Source organism: Rhinolophus hipposideros (genome assembly GCF_964194185.1).
Source record: "Rhinolophus hipposideros genome assembly, chromosome: 25".
NCBI classification, from domain to species: domain Eukaryota; kingdom Metazoa; phylum Chordata; class Mammalia; order Chiroptera; family Rhinolophidae; genus Rhinolophus; species Rhinolophus hipposideros.
Genome location: NC_138071.1, coordinates 15,772,031 through 15,787,349, shown reverse-complemented (window position 1 = coordinate 15,787,349; position 15,319 = coordinate 15,772,031).

The following is a 15,319-nucleotide window of genomic DNA, read 5'->3' as shown; positions in this document are numbered from 1 at the left end:
GGCCCACACCAGGAGCATCTCTTTGCAAGCGGCAGGACAGAGCTGGAATTGGTCACAGACTTGGGGAGCAGAGGGACGAAATTTCTGACCTCAGACACCCAACACCAAGACCATGAGCTGCCCAACCCGTGGTGTCCATGGTGCATTTACTTCCTTCCTCCCTTTGTTTATCAAGTCCCAACATACATATTTCAGTGTCTCAAACAAGCTGCAGTTTCCTTATTGCATTCTTCACGGCCACTCTCCCATGTCATCCACCTGATACAGTATGCTCTTTATCTGGACCCCAATTCTAGATCACTTCCCACCAGATCCATCTCTCTCTTCTTGCTGTTTGAACTTTTCACCTGGCACCCATCTTATGCTGCCTTCTATGGGTATTTGGCTTTTTACGTTTTTCTCTCAGTTGGATTGTTCTGTTTGTCCCAAGGTAATGAAGTGCTTCGTTCTGAACTAATGTGGCGTGTTTTTATTTTATTTTAATACCACAGATATATCTTATCTGCTATTTATTTTAATGTACCAGTTTTGTTTTGGTTAGTATTTTCACAGTATGCCTTTCTTCATTCCTACTACTTTCAAACTTTCTGTATCTGTCTTGTAGAGGCGTGAATGGATTTGACAAAGGATGAGGAAAGAGGGAACGGGGAGAGAAAGTAACTGCTTCACTCCTACTCACACATAACCATCACCACCAGTACACACACACACACACACACACACACACACTCATTATACAGGCAGCCAGACATCTGCCAAAACAGAATATGGCCAAAACACTAAGGCAAAAAGAGCAAGCTATGTTTTAGGTGATTCTTAGGAACTGCCTCGTTTTTTTAGACCCAGACTTAGAAATTCTGTCTTTAAAAAGGCGTTTAATCAATTTCTATTTATTGTGATTGCTGATGTGTTTCATTTCTATCATCTTGTCTTGCGTTTGATAATTGTTTGGAGAGAAACTCCTCAATGGATTGCTCATGCTTCTCCATGTCTTTCTGGGTATGCGAAGAACGAGAGTTTCTAACTGCTCGTTACCTGGGTCATTTCTTAGGGTTGAGTTTGCACGAAGAAATCTTGCAGAATGAGGTCATGTCTCTCTTTGAGACAGAGAACAGGCTCACTGCCTGTCAAAAGATGGATTTCCGCAAGTGCAGTGTTCCTCAGCTGCAACACAAAATCACTGTACGTGCAACGTCTAACTAGGCCCTTCTGTGTCACCCTCCATGGGACTTAGGGGCCAAGAGAAGCTGAAGCACACTGACACTCATGGTGGTTTCTGTGTGTGAGTATGAAAGTCCAGGAGTCTCCTGTCTTCTGATAGCATCCACCAAACAGTAACAGGCTAACTTATTAGCTTCTGAGGAGGACAAATCAAATACTAATAATTACCTGATGTAGTTATTTCCTCCTATTTCCTCATATCATACCTCCTATTGGAGTGATTCTGCTGTGTTTATTTCCTTTTAGCCTCTACTGCTTTGAAAGTTATGCATGGTACTTCTCCTCTTTTAATAAATTACCCCAAAAAACTACTTAAAAAAAAAAAAACAGCTTAAATTTCACACGTTTAAAGTCAATCAATACCTCTGTCCCCTCTCAGGACAATTTATTGTGGGATAACCCCACTCCTGTGTTCCATGCTGCTTATTGTTAGCCCACATTTTAATTCCACCTTGTTTTTAATATACTTTTCTGTTGTGGTTACAGTGTCTACTTATTTAGATTTACCAAAAAGTTTCTTTTGTTATTTTTCTCACTGTTGCTTCTGGCTTTCTATTCCTTCCATCTGGTCCAGTTTCTTTCTCACTGAGTCATATCCTTTCATTGTTTTTTCAACTAGGATCTGTGAGTAATAAATTCTCTTGGGCTTTCTTTGTATTAAAAACTCTTTTGCCTTCATTTTTGAATGATGGCTTACATACTCGTAGGATTTGAATTTTAGGGTGCTAGTTATTGTCAGACAGCAATTTGAAAACACATTTCCTATCATTATCTATTTTTGCTGGTCATTCCTTTGTGTCATCTGACTTTTATCTCTTGAAGCTTTTTTAAGATTTTCTGTTTTTTGTTTCCTGTAATGTATCTACATAGTGTCTAGATGTGCATTCATTTTAAATTTTTATTCATGGGACCTGAAATTCTTCAATTTAAGAATTTAAATGTTTCTTGGAGAAATTCTGGAAAAATGTTGGAAATTCTGGAAAATTCTTGGAGAAATGTTCCTTGAGAATTCTGGAAAATTCTCAGCCACTTTCTTTTCAAATATTACCTCTCTCACATATACTCTGTTCTCTCCTTCTGGTACTTGATGACATATATTTCGATTACATAATCTGTTAAGTCTCTTTCCTAGTTTCCATTTAAAATTCTGGATGAGAGTCTCAAAGTATCTTCCAGGTCATTAATTTTTCTTTAGCCATGTCTAATGTACTACTTTACACATCTAATAATTTTTTTATTGTGATGATAGAGTTTTTATTTCTAGAAGCACTATTTGTCTACATTTCAAATCTGTTTCTGTATTGCTCTGTCCCGTTCTTATAATTTTTAATCCTCCTTTATGTTTTTTTAAATATTGTAAATATACTTCTATTATGGTCTGTTTAAGATCATTCCATCTCCTCTACGTTAATTATTGTATGTTAATTATCGTGTTTGCCTGTTTGTTTCTTCTTCTTCTAAGTGACCTTTACCATAATTTGTAGGTTTTTGTGATTTCTAATTTTTATGGTGAGTTCCTCAGTGGAGATTGTGTCTTTAGGGAATTTTGTGTCCTCTGTATATAAATGGTGGTGGCGGTATCTACATTAGGCTTTATGTTTGCCTCTGCTAACACCCCATTGTTTTTCGTTTGTTTATTTGGTTTTGTTTTGTTTTTATCAGCTCTAGACCAGTGTTTATGTTACTTCTAGGCATTACTATGTGGTGTAAATTTGTGCAAGTAGGGCAGGCTTAGGTTTTCAATCTCTGGTGTGTGACTTCCTTCCACCCAAGGCCTAAGTGAACAGCAAACTTTCTTGAATCTCCCCCCACACAGATCTGCTGGGTTTTTCTAATCCTCTCAGAGGCTCCTAACTTTATGCTAGAAGGCTTCTATCCCTGCCTCTCAGCTCACTTAGATTTGAGGCCTTAACTTCTGTCCTTCGATGGATGTTAAAATCCCATTCTGAAACCCTAAGGCCTAGCTCTGTGTCTTAATCCCCTTTGGACGACGATGGCCTCAGCTCCTGCCCAACACCCTGGCTTTGAGCCCCTGCCTCATCACTGATACTGGGACGTCCTCTCTCTTTCTTTTGAGCTCTGTGTGTAAGTGAATTTGTGTTATATTGTAGGCCGACTTATATAGGTATGAATGAAAGGAACACTTTTGAGGAGTAGAGTACAAGCCTCTACTGTACAGCCTGCCTCAGAATCATACACAAAGTCAGAGCTCAAAAAGGGTTTGTAAAAATCTCAGGGTCTAACAACAGGGGCTTTGTGAACTGGACCATGGTACAACAATACCTCGCAATAGAGTGTGGTGCAGCCACTTTAAAAGACAGGGAAATTGTTAAGGAATTCAGGAAAATGTGGGCAACATCATTTTTAAGTGTAAAAGACAGGTTAGAAACTAGTATGCACCGTCCTATTGTATAGAAAACAGACTGGAAGAAAATATACCAAAATGTTAGCACCATTCAATCCATGGACAATGAGAGTATGGGCCATTTCTGTGTTCTTCTTTTGATTTGTTTTTCCTACAGTCAACATGTACTTCTTACACAATAAGTGTGACAAATAGGAATTTAAGTTAAAATCTGGTAAATGTCAAATGCCAAATAAGTAGAAAATCTGAGATGCTCTTTTGAGTTCCTCCCGCCCCACAATCTTCGCGGGCTTTCACTATCTCAAACGAGCTTCCATTTAACATCCACACCCATGTGAGGACGTTGCTGCTTTCTGAGCAGTTCCCAGTGGCCCCCATCCTCCCTGCCACCAGAGGGTGCTCTTGAGCACTGGGCCTCGGCAGGCTGGCAGCTGACCATTGGTGCTTTGTCATGATGCCTCCTTGGCTCAGGTTCCCATCGTAGCCCTCAAGGGAGGATGATTCCAGGGTACGCCATGCCTACAGCCCCTCTTCAGTTTCCACTCCCACCCTAGTTACACCTCCACATGGTCCCTGGGGGCACAAGTGCTGTGTCATGCCACACAAACCTGCCCTCCTCCACTACCCTGAGCTATTCCTCATTAGTCCATGTTCTTTCTTTAGGTTTTTTTCTGGACCCTCATGGTTTTTCCCTTCCCCGAGGCTTTGGTGGGAAGCTCTCTATTCTATCTTTAACAGGACTCTCTGACTTTGAACTTCAGGAAGCAGCGACTGGGGTGTCCGTCCTCCCTACCCATTAGGCCCTTGATGCTCCTTTGGAAAACAAAGTCAACTCCTCCAGGGATCAGCTTTTCCAACTCCAGTAGAGGCATCTTTGCTTGAGTCAAAGGAGGGTATTCATACTCTGTGGAAAGATGGCTTCCTACCATCCATACGATTTGTCCATTAGAAGGTAACTCAGGTAGCCCTACTTAGATAAAGGAGGACAGCATCTCTCAGATACATAGTAAGTTATGAAACTGGTCAAGAACTGTAAATTGGCTCACCAGCATAAGGATTTGTACAGTGGTTCCACCCTAGGGTCTCACTCAGCTTCACCTGCCTACTCAGTGGAGGTTAACGAGCTACGTGAAAAGTGGTAGTTTAGATTCTCCCTGTGGCAACATCCTTCTTTCCCTAGCTCCATTTTTGGCTGTTTTTACTCCCTGAAGCACCCTCCAAGCAGAGATCAATTTAAAGTAGGGGTAAGGACCACAGGAAGCCTGGGGAAAGAGGTGTACGTGGGGACCCTGGAGTTCCTTTGTCTGAAGAATCATTTTCTTCCTTACCCCTCTCTACTCCATTCTCCTCCCACTCTTAATTCTTGCCTCTGGAAGTCACGGAGACACTGAGCAGGTGGCCCTGGCTGGTGCCTGGGCTGGTGGCAGGTTGGGTGGGAAGAGGCTTGTCAGCATATGGGCCAAGGGAACACATGGCCCTGAGTTCCTGGGGACAGGAGGGGAACAGGCAGGAGCAGATTAACTGCTAAGCAACAGGGTTGGTAATTTCAGCCAGAAAACTTTCCAGCGATAAGAAATAAGGGAAGGCAGCCAGTGGGGGAGCATGGGAAGGGAGGCTCAGGCACTGGGTTGGCCATCTCTGCACAGTGGTATCTCTTTAATTTCTTTTAAAAGTAAAACGCTGTTCTCTGTAGGAAGCTTTTGCTTTTCCCAACTTGAAGAGCTGAAAACAACAGAAAACCATCAACACACGTTTTCACTCTCCCTAGAAGATGCTCGCAAAGTTCCTCACACTCACATTTAAATGATTTCTAAGCTACAGGAAGTACAATGGCTGAACTTAAACACGGATCAACATACGGGGAATGAGAGCTGTTTTGGGGTTTTAAAAATAGCACAGAAAGAAGAATACCAGAGTGTTAACAGTGGTTGCCTCCGAGTGATGGAATTACGGGTGATTTTTGTCCTCCTTCTTTATCCTTTTCCATACTTTTCGTGTTTTAATGATGTGCATGTGCTGTTTTACAATTTCAAAATGTTATTTAGAAACATAGAGAAAGGCAACATCAATTCATAAAAGAAAAATGCCTGTGGACTGGTGTTTCCAGAACCTACCATGTGGCAGAATGTAAGGTCAATCTTTATGTCTGTTATTTGATTTGACCATGAAAAGCACCCTGCAATACTGATTGTACCCTTTGTACAGATGAAGAAACTGAGACTCAGAGTTCATTAGCTTGTCCAAAGTGACACAAATGGAAACTGACAAAGCGAGATTTCAATCCAGGCCTTTCTATCGTCAGACTGTGTGTGGGAGTGGTGGAAGGCATCCACGCAAGTCTTACTGCTGCGTGCTTCTTCATGGACAGCTAACTTCCCATGAAAAAGGCCAAGACAAACAATCAAAGTGCCAAGGTCCCGAGTGGGAACGTGTCCGGTGTGTCTGAGGAAGAGCCAGGAAACTAGGACAGCTGGACAGAGGGAGTGAGGTGAATGTCGGGAAGGGAAGCCAGAGGCAATGGGCCAGATCCTGCAAAGCCTTATGGACCTCAGGAAGAGTTCTGGAAAAACTCACGGTTTGTGCTCCTGCTGATATGCCCAAGGCTCAGCATGGTTGCCTCAACCCTAAGATTTTCATGATCTTTCAACACAAATACCTGCCAACAAGAAAGTTCTTCTGCATCTCTTAATACAAATTCCCAAGAGAGGGAGCTTCGTTGGCTGAACAGGCTTCGTTAAGTGAGGTTCTTTTCCCCTCAGCCATGGAGTTGGGTTGCCCCGTCCTTGGCAGGGACTCTGGCTGGTCAGGCAGTGATGGACATCCTGTGAGGAGAAACTTCGAATGGGACCTGGATTATCAATGGGATCCAGGTCATCAGAGACAGAATCAAATCAGTGGGAGAAAGTATCTCCTTCTGTTCTCCACGTTGTTATCCCTTACCTTACTTGCCAGGAGGGCCATTGGAAAGGGACAGAAAGTACATTGTTTGCGGGCAGTTTGATCCTAATGAAGGCTGAGAATAAGCGGGGAGAAAATATCTGCATTTGTAGGGTGTTGTTGTTGTTGTTGTTGTTTTTGCATTTGCTGATCTCCTTGAAATTCCAGTAAGGTTGAAAACACCTTTGATGGATGTGAAAGATTCAGAATCTGGATTGGCTGAATCTCTCCCCCAAAAAACAAATAAAAAATCTTTTTCTACCTGGTCTCTAGAAAACCCTGTCTCTGAGTTTCCTCGCGTAGCACACAGTTATTTTCTAAGCATCACGGAAAAGCTTTTGTGAACCCTGGGACTGAGTTCTCATTCTAATTTTCTCAGCAGGGAGATGGCACGGCCTCTTGCCTCTCATACCAAGCCAACTGACTCTCAGGGGCCTCTGATTTCTAAACAAGAGACAATCTCCTGGCACAGAGCACAGGCCTGTGAAGGTCGTGCAGCAGTGCACCAGGCTAAGTCACAGCTACAATCCCTGGGTCCAGGCCTGGGTCAGGCATCCCTATCCTGGGCCCCACGGGGGCGAGGGGGCGGGAGGAGAGAAGAAGAATGGGTCGGTAGAAAGGCAATTGCCTAGTCAGTTTTCCTCCCTTCCTGGAGCCCCCATACCCACTCAGCCAGGCTGTTCTAGACCTCCCTCCAGTAATCCATAAATCCATCACTTGACATTCTGGTCTTTATTTCATCTTAATTTCCTACAGTCAGGAAGGTTCACTTTCTCTATGATCAAGTTCATGTTTCCTTTGGTGGAGGGAGAAGGATTCAAATCTCAGAAACAGCATTCCTCATTCCTCTTTTTAAGGCATAGCCAGTATCCCTGTGTCTCCCTTTCCCAAGCACAGAGCCTCAATTAATTAATAACCATGGAAAGGAACAACAGTAGGCAGTAACCCTGAGTACATCCCACCACCTGGTTTAAATACTAGTTGTGCTGCCCAGCTCATTTCCCCCACTCACCTGGGCTCTGAACCTAACTCACTAATGTCTCCTCATTGACTTCATAGAGTCACTCCTAGAAATCAGACCCCCAGCTGTGCTATGAGGAGTGCAATTATAGAAGGAGGAGCTGGAGTGGACAGCTGCCCGCAGCACAGAACAGGTATGTGATACCTGCCCACTCAGTGGGTTGAATTACAGAAGACTTCGGAAGCTTAGGGAACTCAAATCTGTTATAATGGGTGGTAAGCCTGCAGCACTCGGTCTTGGAGGGAAGCATACTTTATTATACTAAATAGTAAATAAACCTTCCTTCTTCTCTAGAAGGAAAAACCTATGTCTATCTTCCAAAGAGGGTTGCTATATAAAGATCATTAAAAAGATAGCCCAGAACAAAAGCAGTCAGTGCTTCTGCATGTCAGATGTACAGAAACACAAGAGGTGCTTTGAGAACTGTCTGTCAATCATGGCCACACATGGTGCCCAGTTTCAGGGAAAATTACTACCAGGGAAACCAACGCATAGTGTTGGGAAACTGACAGTCCAAGCAGATAGAAGCTAAAACATAATCTGGATATATAAATATAAAACCAGATATTGACCTATAGGTGCAGTGTTGATCATGTGTGTCTGATAACTAGGCAACACAATAACAATCATGAACATCAGTAAGCAGGGGTCAGATAAACCTTTCAAGGGTTGCACTGGGTCACGGGCATATATACTAGATGACTCGATATGGTCCCACAGATCCCTGAGTCTCTATTCACTTTTTTTCTCTCTATTCCTCAGATTAGATAATCTCTGTTGATTTATCTTCAAGTGCAACAACCCTTTTTTCTCGACTCCTATCGACTGTTAAGCTCATCCAGTGATGTTTCTCAATCAGACATTATCCTTTTTAACTCTAATGTTTCCACTTGGTTCTTTTCCTTCTTTCCTTTTTTATTTCTCCTCTGAGATTCCCCCATCTGTTCATTTTAGTCATATGTTATTTCAAGTGCTTACATATATTTGTAATAGCTTTGTTAAAACCTTGTGGTTAATTCCAACACCTGGGTCATCTTTGGTTACTTTTCTGTGGACTGCTTTTTCTCTTGACTATTTCTTCCACATCTCATAGTTTTTCATTCTATACTGGGCATTATTCTATACTGGGCATTGTGAATGACGTGCTGTGGATTCTCCTCTGGATTCTCCTTCTAACAGGCAGGTAATGACTAGACTCCAACTCCAAATTCTGTCTCTCCTGGAGTGGGCTGCACCTGAAGTCTTTGCTCTGTTCTTCAGCCTTCCAGCTTTGCTTTTTTTTCCTGGACTCCTGGAGTCTCCCCACACATGCCCAACTCAGGGAGCCTCTGAGGATTTGGTCAAAGATGATATGCAGATGTGCTCCTTCCTTTCTGGCCCCCTCCTTTGTCAGATTTCTACCCTCACTTTCTAGTTACTCTGGCAACTCTAAACTCTGTCTCCTGGCTCTGCCAGCCAGTAGTTCCCCAGCTTTCTGCTGGGGTTCCAACTGTCCCAGGAGTGCTTGGGGGAGCCCCCCAGGGCAAAAACATAGGAATGTGAATCTCCCAAGAACAGTTCCCTGCTTTCAAGGATGAACATCCCTCTAGGCATGTCTGCCTATGGTCATTCTCCAGTGCCTTCAAATTGCTATTGTTTATGCTTTGCACAGAATTAATCACAATAACCTGTGGGAAGGTGAATCTACTATAAAGTACTTCCGTTACAGGGCAGTGGAACCACGACACAAACTGTTTGATAATCTGCTTTTCTATCTACAGTGTGCTTTTCAAATGCTACATGTTATTCCATAATAACATGTAAGCATAATAAGCTTACAGCATAATAAGCTTTATTTAATAAGCATAAACAGCATAATAAGCTTTATGCCAATAAACTTATATACTTATGTAACACTAAGCTCTCGGTAGACCTTTAAGATGTTTCCAACTTTTGATATAATAAAAGTAGTGTTCTCTCACCTCAGGAGTTGCACAGGATAATTCATTTCATTTGCAGGAAGAAATATATGTTGGTACTTCTTTTTGTTTCAATTTAGCTCATCCTTGAATACATCTATTTTATATGTTTTATAATGTATGTAATATATTATTATAATACAAATGAATCATTTATAAAACATATATATATATATACATACGTATACACACACATGCGCACGTACCTATGGGGCTGTGCTCAATTTTACTTAATTCTTTTTTATAGATAGAGTATAAGGTTTTAAAAGTTTAGATGGTACAGTTGTGAATAATGCTTTAAAGAATGTGTGCAGATATTCAAAAATACATGATACATTCATATATGTACATAAATACATATATAGATACAAACATTTTATATAAAATATTTTGGCACAATACTGATTATGTGAGATGATTATGCAGAAGTAGAATTGCTCAATCAAATGGTATGCACATGTTTCTTTTTGACTCGCTTTGTCAATGTTGTACGAAAGTCCTGTAGAAGGACTCTACCAATTCACCCTCAAAGCAGAATATGAGAGCATAGTACTTTCTCCACAGCCTGTAAACACTGACTATACTTAGTGGAGTTCCCCCCCCACCCCCCCCGTCTTTAAAAAAGTTTTAGTGATGAAGAACAATATTTTGGTTAAATGAGAATATCTTCCTTTACTCACAGAGTTGAACATTTTCAAATATTTACAATATCGAATCTCTTTTTAAATTGCCTGTTCATTTCTCTTGCTTTTTCTATTAAGATGATTCGTCTTTTATTTGAAAATTAATTTTAAGCGATCTTTTTATAAGTATATTCATCCTTTGTTTGATATGGGTGTTACAAACATGTTTTCCAATTTATCATTTTCCTCTTTATTTGTTGATGATATTTTCACACACACAGTATATTTATGTCATCAGATTTATTAGTCATTTTCTTCATGGTTTCTGCCTTTAGAATTATTCTTAGAAAGCCATTCCACCTAAGATTATACAATCATACCAATATATTCTCTCTTAGTACATTTACTTTACATTACAATCTTTAATCCACCTGGAATTTATGATAAATTATACAAGATAGAAATCTTATCATACACTAAAGTCTTATATATATATTTGGGACTCTTTCTGGGTTTTCAAAGAAACGCATTGATCTGTTGAATACTGTGTCAGAATTACAATCCTCTAATTTTTATAGTTGTGCAATGCATTTTGACATGGGCATTACATTTCAAGAACAACACTGACAAACCAGAAAGCATTTAAAAGTAGAGTTAGAAAACCACTTCACATAATAAATATTTTAAAAACTAACAATGTTTAACTTTGAGAAGAGAGGATTCATAACCTACCAAAGTAAGAATTCAATAAATAACCTATGGGGGTTATATCATAGTTACTTTTTAAATCGTTATGGATCTGTTACATGGATTGGAATAGATCTGGGTGACCCTAAGGGAAAGAACTAGGACTAATGGATGGAAATTACTAGAGAAAATTTTGGCTCAACAAAGGACTTTTCCTAACAACCACAGTTGTCTAGCAAAAAAACAGGCTGTCTCCAAGAAGGGTGGGGTTAGAGGAGTTGGCTGCTCTTTACTGAAAAAGTTAAAAAGTAGGTAACTAATTTGTGAAGGATGCAATGACAGAGACGTCCACAACAAATAAGGGCTGAGCTACAGGAAGGACATTCGAACTCTAAAATCCTGGCACCTATGACCTTATTTAAAAAACAAAAACAAAACAGTGTTGTAATAAACTCGACTGACATTGGGCCTCAAACATTGACAAAGCAGCACTGAGGACTCCCTAAGGCCATACACCTGAGCCATTGGTTTTGGAAACCTGAGAAGCTGTGGTTCACCTTTCCTTTATCTGGGAGGTGGCTGGGTTGCAGGATATAAAACAAAGGGAAACTTAATAGATCCCCATACAGCCCTATATTTTTGTTTCAATTTTTAGGCAGACTCAAGGTGCCCGGAGGTAAAAACGGGGTACTTCCCCAAACAACAAGGGAAAACAGTGGCCCCAGAATGCCGGGATCTCATTTTCATCCTGCTTCTGCAGACACCAAAGCACTTGAACACCCGTATGTGCCGTCCCCTCTTCACCTCCACGGGGTGTGAAGAAGAGAAGTCTCCTTTAATGCCTCCGTAAAATATTCTGAGGTCCCAGAGCGGTCCTATTCAAATGCAGTGATTTATCCATTATTTATCCCATAGCTTTGGGAGAGGAGGTGTCTCCTCCGTGCTGAGGAGACAGAGCTTTGAAGCAGCGCTCTTTGGGCTGGTTGCCATTGACAGTGAGGAGGAGCCCAGAGCAGGAGAGCTGGGATGGCATCCTTCTGGGGCCACACAGATCCCAGGGGAGGAGACCTATGGAATAGCTGGACATCAGCTCAGCAGGTGTCCAGTCCCCTGAACACTATGGCTATTGTCTTCTGTTGTGACGTCACGGAAGGCACAGGTAGAGGGGAAAATACCATAGCCCATCTTCTCTCTAGCCTTCTCAGGTAAAGAGAAATAAATACTTGTGGGCACAAGACAGGAGGCAGAAAGTAGGTCATACAACATACTACAAACTCTCAAGGTGGATATAATTAAACTCTTCCACTGCGTTAACTGATTTCAAGTTTGTTTTTTTTCCAAAATGTGTCAGAGATCCACAAAAACCAAAAGGTTGCTAGTTTGACTATTTTGCACATTTAATAATCATTTGAGCTGCTTTGTGGCTAAATCACATTATTTTTACGTATAAAAATTTCCTATTGTTAGTCATTCCTGAAAAACACCAAAAAATATAGAAAAATGTACATCTGCTTTCCTAAATTTCCTTTCTGGAAGTTTCCATCCTCAGTCAGCGGATGAAAATATTCATTGGGATATATCTGACCATTGTGGCAAAAAGGTTAATCACTAAAATATATAGAGAGAAATATAGGGGCCTTATAAACATAATGCTGAGGGGGAAAAGCCAGGCACAGAAGAATTTTGTATGAATCCAAAACCACCAAACTAATTTATGGTGTTGAAGTCAAGATAATGGTGATCCTTTGGGAGGGGTGATGGTTAAGTGCCTGGAAGGTGGCACGTGGGGCTTCTGGGAGGCTGGTGACATTCTGTATATTCATCTAAATGCTGGCCACTTGGGTATACTCAATTGGTGAAAATTCACTGAGTTGTACAATTTATGATTTACACCCTCTTCTGTATATGTTACACTTCAATAAAAAACTCGGAACCAGAGGAAGGCGGTAACTTTGCACTGCTTAACCCTGTGCCCAGGTTTCTGCCATTTAATTCTCCTCAAAACCATGTGTAGTAAGTGATGCTTTTTTCATGTTTTCAGTGAAGGAAGCAGAACCACTGAGAGAGTATGTGGTATCACATACTGGCGAGTCTGATCCAATCTGGGTCTCTCAGACTCAACTCCTTTGCCCAAGTTTTCCTTAAATATTTATAATATAGAGAACAAAGTTATACCCCCAAAACTCAAGAAAGGAGAAGAGCTGAATTCAGACCCTCTCTAGGCTAAAAAACTGAAATCCATGACCCCAAAGAGAACTTGGCAGTCAGGGAAGAGCCCAGGTGCCCCCGGGGCCCATCAGGTCCTGAGTTACTCAAAGATTAACCCTTTATGGAACACTAGGAATTCATTTTGGGGGTCCTCAGACCACAGGGATCCCTCCAGCTAGAGCTACAGCTGAGTCATGGTGTTTCACAGGCTCCTCCCAAGGCCGGACTAGGGGAAGGGACGTGGGGGAGGAAATGCAGAAAACGCAGGTGGCCTGTCCCAAATTCAGACACTTAATCAGATCAGTTACACAGAAACATGGCCTCAGACAAAATTAAATGATGGTTTCTTCATGCCCTAGTGGAAAGTTCATTGCCCCAGGCTTCAGCAAACTGTTCCAGTTACTGGCTCCGCCATAAAGTATCTGTTCTAACCTCTCTGGGCTTTGTTTTCTTCATCTGTAAAATGAGAAATTTGAAAAGAGATTTTCTCTCCATCCCATTCAGGCCAGACTTATGACCTACAATACTGGGGTTCAGATTTCTACTTGGGAAAGGATTCTAACTCCTCATTTGAGCACAGGACTTAAGAGTCAGGAAACCTGAGTTTAAGTATTGAATCAAAATGTGGTACTTAGTCATTTCTTTGAGCCTCAGTTTCCTATTCTGCAATATGGGAAGAAGACACCCCTAGAGGATTGTTACCCGGGTTCAGTGAACGAATAAGTGGTTCTCAAACTTGACCTTGTCACAGAATCACAGGGCCTACTCTGAGTCCTTTTTACTTATTAGGCCTGGAATGGAGGCCAACCATTTGTATTTCTATCAAGTTCCCAGGTGACGCGGATGCCGCTGGTCCCAGCATCACACTTTGAGGACCCCTGAGTTAATGTATTTAAAAGCTCATAGTAGAGCCTGAAGCTAAGATGTTTTGACTCAGTCTAAATGAGAAATGATTTCTCAATGCTAAAATACAGCCATAAAGATGACTCATGTTCTTATCTGACAAGCAGCTGAGATGTAAACCCAATGTCCCCAGGCTCTACCAGCCTATGGATTCTGCTGGGGTGAGAGTAACATCAATAACCAAATTTATCATCTACTAGCTCTCAGCCTACATATTCTGGACCAGATATTTGGGGGACTCTCCATACGTCTCCACATGGCTATCATGGAGAAAACAAGGTTTTCTCCTTGTTGGTGTTCCTCCTTCCTTCATCTTGAACTACTTGAAAGCGGTCCCTTGTCACAGCTTTTGCTGCTGGTGTATTCTGGAAGATATTTGCCTTCCTGGCCAGGGGCCACCTCCCCATGGTGCTGCAGCTTCAAAATTCTGAAGGTGCCAAACAGGTTACAATCCCTCCCAGAGACATAATTTCCTCGCAGAAAAGAATGGCCCACTCTTCAACTCTGTTGCCCTTTGTCACCTGGGCCCTGATGGAGCTATGCATGACAAAAACCACATACTTTTGGAAGGTGCTTAATCAATGATAGCTAGTATTATTATTCCTAGGAACTCAGGAGCATGAAGATAGCTGCTGTGTCTACCATTTCTGAGTACAATTTCTAAGCCAGAAGCTGTAGACCAGATCAACTCTCGCGAAGATTACATTCTACAGTAAATTAAAATGGGGCTTCAGTTCATGGAAGCCTTGCCAGGTCAATACAAGAAGGCAGAGGGGAAAGCTACCATCAGTTTCCTTGTGAAACACCTGAGACACCAGGAAACATTGCCCAACCATCTGTCCATTCATTCATTCACCCATCCATCCATCCCTTCATTCATTCATTCCAGGAGGGGAATGGGAACCAGGACACACAAATGTCAGGAGTTCCTGGATGTTAAAACCATAGCCCATCCCAAATGATGTGGACAGGAAAAGTCAACAAAGAAGAAATACAGATGACCTCCTAACAAATTTAAAATGATTTTGGCCTTATTAGCAATTGAATATTTGTAAATAAAAATAATACCGTTTTTCCATCTAACCACGTGGCAATGGTTTTTCACATGAGGATTCTCGGTGTTTGTAAGAGTGCTAGGAAATGGTCACTCTCAAGATTGTGCTGGGAATCCAGTTTGGTATAACGTTTCCAGTGAGCAGATGTCACCTCACCGCAGACTTCTGGGTCAGCTCTGCCTGGGTGCTGTCTGCTTCTGTCCCCAAACAAATCTCCTAAATCCATGAAAATAAGCATGTGCTTTAACCTCGCTGCTTCATTCCTACAAGTGGATCCTTGAAAATAACAATGTCATGTGCCAAACATGTAGCTATAAAGAAGCTGTTCACAGCTCTGTTAG